This window comes from Oryctolagus cuniculus, chromosome 11 (genome assembly GCF_964237555.1).
Source record: "Oryctolagus cuniculus chromosome 11, mOryCun1.1, whole genome shotgun sequence".
In the NCBI taxonomy this organism is placed as follows: Eukaryota; Metazoa; Chordata; class Mammalia; order Lagomorpha; family Leporidae; genus Oryctolagus; species Oryctolagus cuniculus.
Window position 1 is genome coordinate 255,165 of NC_091442.1, and position 6,310 is coordinate 261,474.

The 6,310-nt window shown below is 67.1% G+C and overlaps 1 protein-coding gene across 1 annotated transcript in view; it reads right to left on the reverse strand.

The window, feature by feature from the left end:
• Positions 1 to 5,781, reverse strand: part of DNAJC5 (DnaJ heat shock protein family (Hsp40) member C5) — a 28,721-nt gene extending 22,940 nt beyond the window's left edge. The window contains exon 1 of the mRNA XM_070051601.1: positions 5,589 to 5,781. The gene's annotated coding sequence lies outside the window, so the exon portion shown is untranslated. The remainder of the gene's footprint in view (positions 1 to 5,588) is intronic.
• Between the last annotated feature and the right edge of the window lie 529 nt (positions 5,782 to 6,310).

A 6,310-nucleotide genomic window follows, 5' to 3' on the forward strand; every position in this document is an offset into this window, starting at 1 on the left:
TAAATGGCCACTAAAACACATTAAAATCCTATGCAGGTAAAGGGGAAAATACAGCTATGTGCCAAAGGAAATACAGACTGGTAATATATGGCGAAAAATACGAAGTTTGGGCTGGCGCTGCGGCAGAGCGGGTTAAGCTGCCGCCTGCAGCGCCAGCTCAAGATCCTGCCACTCCACTTCCGATCCAGCTCCCCGCCAACGCGCCTAGAAGACGAAACAAGTGCTGTGCCTGGGAGAGCAGCAGAGACGTCCCAGTCCTTGGGCCCCTGCACCTGAGTGGGAGACCGGGAAGAAGCTGCTGGCTCCTGGCTTCAGATTGGTGCAGCTCCGGCCGTTGTGGCTATCTGGGAAGTGAACCAGCGGATGGAAGACCTCTGTCTCTGCCTCTCTGTAACTCTGCCTTTCAGCTAAATAAATTTTTAAAAATATATGTATTAGGAATAAATGATGAATTTCTCTGCCACAAAACTAAATTTTAAGAAACTATTTACATGGAGCAGGTGTTTCACGGGGAGTGGCCCAGCTCCCTCTGTCTACGTGTGCATGTGTGTGCGCATGCATGCGTGTGTGCATGTGTGTGTGCGCGCGCGCACCTGCCTCGGTCTCTTCCTTAACTACTGAGCTGAAGCCACCCCCGGGAAACGCGGCGCGATCCTGAGGTGCAGGGAGCTTCGGTGTGCACACTGCAGCCCCAGGAGGAAGCTGTGGGGGATTTCAGTTGTGCCACAAACCCGAGCCCTGCTCCCTTCAGGGGGCCCCGCTGCACCCCGAGCCCTGCTCCCCTTGAGGGGCCCCGCTGCACCCCAAGCCCTGCTCCCTTCAGGGGGCCCCGCTGCACTCCGAGTCCTGCTCCCTTCAGGGGGCCCCGCTGCACCCCGAGCCCTGCTCCCCTTGGGGGGCCCCGCTGCACCCCAAGCCCTGCTCCCTTCAGGGGGGCCCCGCTGCACCCCGAGCCCTGCTCCCTTCAGGGGGCCCCGCTGCACCCCGAGCCCTGCTCCCCTTGGGGGGCCCCGCTGCACCCCGAGCCCTGCTCCCTTCAGGGGGGCCCCGCTGCACCCCGAGTCCTGCTCCCTTGAGGGGAAGCCCAGCTGCACCCCGAGTCCTGCTCCCCTCGGGGGGGGCCCCGCTGTACCTCCCTGCTGCAATCTCAGTGTGCAACATCCGTGTCAGCCAAGTTCTCAAACAAGGGGCTGGCACGGCGGCACACAGCGCCAACATCCCACACAGGCACCAGTTCAAGTCCCGGCTGCTCCACTTCCGATCCAGCTCCCTCTAACGACCCAAAGGCTTGGGCCCCTGCGCCAGCATGGGAGACCCGGAGGAAGCTCCTGGCTCTGGCCTGGCCCAGCTCGGCCATTCAGAGAGTGACCGGTGGGGTGGCCTGAAGGTCTGCTTCTCTCTCTTATTCTGCCTTTCAAAAACAAAACTTAGAATAATTTTTATTTCTAAAGCCCTGCATCTCTCAAACAGCTACTAAACATCACACCCAGAATCCAGCAAACTCACTCATTCATCAGCACAGCGCACTCAGGGGGACACAGAGGCCACACCGCAGGCCGACGTCAGCAACCTGATCCCCGAGCCCTGCAGGCTGCACCATGAGCGACCGCTCAGGGACAGGCGGCTAATCCTCGTCAGGGCAGTCACTGGCCGAGGGGCCCAGCAGAGCGTCCCTGGACAGCTCAAGCCGATACCCAGACATAAGCCGCAGCCACTGTCCCGGGGTCCCTGTCACTTCTAGTCAGCGAGGAGCAGATGAGCTGCCTTCCCATCACCTCCTGGAGCGGGCTCCTCCCTCACCTCCCAGGGGTGCGGGCAGAGGCCCCACCTCCCCCACCTCCCAGGGAGCAGGGTGCGGGCAGAGGCCCCACCTCCCAGGGAGCAGGGTGCGGGCAGAGGCCCCACCTCCCAGGGAGCAGGGTGCGGGCAGAGGCCCCACCTCCCCCACCTCCCAGGGAGCAGGGTGCGGGCAGAGGCCCCACCTCCCCCACCTCCCAGGGAGCAGGGTGCGGGCAGAGGCCCCACTTCCCCCACCTCCCAGGGAGCAGGGTGCGGGCAGACTGCTGAGGCCGTACTGACAGCCGGGATTCTCTCCCAAGACCAAGATGCAGCGCTGGAGCCAGAGCCGGGCCCGGGGCCTGGGGCGTCTGCAGGACACCTGCAGCTCAGGTCCCCACACACCCCAGATTCTGCTCCCTCACCCTGACCCCAAAGAAGGGTCCAGCACACCGGGACCCCTCCTGCACACCTCAGCCTGGGCTTGGCCAGGACGTGGCAGCCACAGGAGGCGTGGGCTCCAGTTCCACGTCTGACAAGCACCCCAATGAGACCCTTGGTGTGGCGCGGTCACGGCGCCGCTGGCCTCCACCAGCGAGGGGAGGTGACTCATGAGCAGAAGTGGCCAGAAACACCCAGGACCTGCCCAAGGCCCGACCCGTTAGAGAACCATCCGTGGGAACACAAGAACACACACTCACCGGAGCCAATGCCGGCGTGACACAAGTTCTGGAAAGGACTCCAGTCCTCTGCTCACGGCTCTGCCACAGAACCACGGCTCCCGGCTGCGGGCACGCGGACAGCTCACGCAGCTCTCTAAATTAAGAGCCAGGCAGGGGCCGGCGCTGTGGCGCGGTGGATAAAGCCGCAGCCTGAGATGCCAGCATCCCACGTGGGTACCGGCTGGAGACCAGCTGCTCCACTTCTGACCCAGCTCCCTGCTAATGACCCGGGAAGGCAGCACGTGACAGGCCAAGTGCTTGGGCCCCGGCACCCACGCGGGACACCCAGCTCCTGGCTCCTGGCTTTGGAATGGCCAAGCCTTGGCCTTTGCAGCCTTTTAGGGAGTGAACCAACGGACGGAAGACCTCTCTCTCTGTGTACATTTCCCTCTCTCTGTAACTCTGCGTTCAGAATAGTAAAAAGTAAACAAATAAGAGCCAGGCAGGTGACCCCCTTCTCAAGCACCAGACATCAAACCCAGAACCGAGGGTTTCCAGGTGAGGCGTCCTGGGTGACGAAGACACACCTCTAAGAGCACCGCGGCCGACAGCAGGTTGCAGTTTTTCACAGAGGGACAGAGAGGAAGCTCTTCCCTCCACTGGCTCCCTCCCCAGACGCCTCAACAGCCAGGGCTGGGCCAGGGCTGGGCCAGACCTGAGCCAGGAGCCAGGAGCTCCCCCAGGCCTCCCACACGGGTGGTGGAGCCCCAGGATTTTGGGGCCACCATCCAGTGCCTCCCAGGAGCATTAGCAAGAATGGATCAGACGCACAGTAGCAGGACTTGAACTGGCGCTCCAACACGGGGTGTGACGACTTGATCCGCAGTGCCACACGGCCTACCTCCGGACTCCAATTTCTGAAACATCTTAACTTCAAAGTAATTCCAGGGGCTGGCGCTGTGGCGCAGCGGGTAAAGCAACTGCCTGCGACACCAGCAGCCATGGGCGCGAGCTGGAGCTCCCTCCTAATGGCCTGGGAAAGCAGAGGATGAGATAACCCAAGTGCTTGGGCCCCTGCACCCACATGGAAGACCAGGGTGGAGCTCCTGGCTCCTGGCTTTGGCCTGGGCCAGACACAGCCACTGTGACCATCTGGGGCGTGAGCAGTGGATGGGAAACGTCTGCCTGCCTGCCTCCCCAGCTTTCACATAATAAATCATTAAAACAAAGCAATCACAGGCTGAATGCTCAAAGGGTCTAGGAGGAGGTCTCACGTGGTCTTCCTGCCCCGACTGACGGGCAGGGGTCCCGGGGCCCCACTCAGGCACTCCCCAGGGTCCCTGCACTCCCTCACGACGGCCACTGGGGACGGGGCAGCGTCTCCCCCAGCCTCTGCTGAACACCTTGTCCCCACTCACCCAGCACACGCATGCGCCTGCAACACTGCTCGGCCACACGACACTCAGCACACACACGCTCACACACGTGCACACATGCACCTGTGACGTCCTCTCCGCCCAGACCCCTGTGGCCCTCACTCCACGGAGAGTGCACGGCAGAGAGCACCAGGAAAACCAAGCAGAAACAGGAGTGGGGGGGCCTGGAGCAGGAAGTGGGGCGGGGGCGCCGGGACCCCGCTCAGACCCACGGGGTCCCCAGGGCCCCCTCGAGTCCTGCAGCTCTGCCACAGGGAGGACCACTGCACACACCACCTGCTTCCAACCAGGGGGCCTGCCCCGGGCTGTCCATCACTGCACCTCTTCAGAGCGGGGGGCCAGCATCCAGCGCCCGGGGACTCTGTGTGGGGCAGTGTCCAGCGCCCGGGGACTCTGTGGGAGGCAGTGTCCAGCGCCCGGGGACTCTGTGTGGGGGAGTGTCCAGCGCCCGGGGACTCCAGGGGGGCAGTGTCCAGAGCCCGGGGACTCTGTGTGGGGCAGTGTCCAGTGCCCGGGGACTCTGTGTGGGGCAGTGTCCAGTGCCCGGGGACTCTGTGGGAGGCAGTGTCCAGCGCCCGGGGACTCTGTGTGGGGCAGTGTCCAGCGCCCGGGGACTCTGTGTGGGGCAGTGTCCAGTGCCCGGGGACTCTGTGGGAGGCAGTGTCCAGCGCCCGGGGACTCTGTGTGGGGCAGTGTCCAGAGTCCGGGGACTCTGTGGGAGGCAGTGTCCAGTGCCCGGGGACTCTGTGGGAGGCAGTGTCCTGTGCCCGGGGACTCTGTGGGAGGCAGTGTCCAGTGCCCGAGGAGTCTGGGAGGGGCAGTACCCTGTGCCCCAGGGACTCCAGGGGGGCAGTGTCCAGCACCCGAGGACTATGCAGGAGGGTGAGTGTCCAGCACCCCGGGGGCTCTGGGGGGCAGTGTCCAGCGCCCCAGGGACCCTGAAAGGGGCGGCAGTGTCCAGCACCCCAGGATTCTGTGAGGGAACAGTGTCCAGTGCCCGGGGACTCTGTGGGGGGCTGTGTCCAGCACCCCGGGACTCTGTGAGGGGACAGTGTCCAGTGCCCTGGGACTCTGCAAGGACGGGCAGTACCCAGCGCCCGGGGACTCTGTGGGGGGCAGTGTCCAGCGCCCTGGGGACTCTGCAAGGGGCGGCAGTGTCCAGCGCCACAAACAGCGAAGCCAGGACAGCTGAGGACGTCGGCGTTCAGGAGGAGCCCGGCCTGACCCTGGGCACAGAGGCAACGCGGGAACTTTGGCCCGCGCCGGGCGCCGCGTGGACGCCGCAGACCTCGGCTGTCCCGCCCCGCAGGGACGCCGCATCGCTCTGTCGCACCGCGAACGCGTCCCGGGTCGCAACACGGAGGCTGCGCGGCCCCGGCCAGTTGGGTCCGCGAGCCGTCATGGCTGCAGCGCGGGGCGGCCCGGGGGGCGGGGGGCGCGCGCGCGGCCCCGCCCCGGCCCCGCCCCCACGCGCGAGCGCCGCCCCCACGCGCGGCGCCGCGGCCAATGGGGGAGCCGCCGCCGGCACCGCGGCGGAGCAGGTGAGGCCCCCGGGGCGCGCCCGACCCCGGCCCGGAGCCGCCCCGGCCGCGCCCCGAGCCCGCGGCGCCGCGGCCAGCCCCCGGCCCTCAGGCCGCCGCCGCCCCGGCCGCGGCGCGCCGGCCCCGCCGCCCGCGTCGCCGGCCGCTCGCCCTCGCCCCCGCCCCGCACTCACCTGTGCCCGCCCGCCGCCCGCCGGCTCGCGGCTCGGCTCCCGCTCCGCGGCGCTGCTGGGCCGCCGGCCGACGCGCTCCTCAGCGGGGGACTCGGGCGACGGCGGCAGCAGAGGGCGCGGGAGCAGCACCGGCAGAGGCGGCGGGGACGCGCACGCTCACGCACGCACCCGCACCGGCGCGCGCGCCCCCGGAAGGACGTGGGCTCCGGCGGGTCGGAGGCTGGTGGGGCCGACTGCGCCTGCGCCGCCTCAGGCCCCGCCCGACGGGGGGCGGGGCCTCGCCTGACAGTGGGGGCGGGGCCTCGGGGGCGGGGCCGGGCGCGACCCCCGGGACCCGGCGAGCTCCGCGTCTTTCTGCCGCTCTGCCCAGCGCCTTGCGTCAGAGAAAATGTCCTCAAAGAAGTGGCCGGGGAGACGCCGTCTCCGCCCCAGCCGGGGCTGGACGCCTCCCAGTCACCGCAGACGACGGCGTAGAAGGCAGGGACGGACCCGCAGCGCCCCGCCCCGGAGCGATCCGCAGCGCGGCGAGTGCGCCCTGAACGCGGGCGCTGCCCTCAGCCCCTGCCTAGCGCTCACCTGCCAGCCGCCCGCTGTGGTCAGCTTCCTGAGCCGGACCGGGCGGGAGTGAGGTGCGGGCCGCATCACGCACGCGAGCGCCTGGGTTCGGCTCCTGCCCGTGTTTGTGCCACCGCGCACCCTGGGGCGGCGGGAGATGCGCGGTG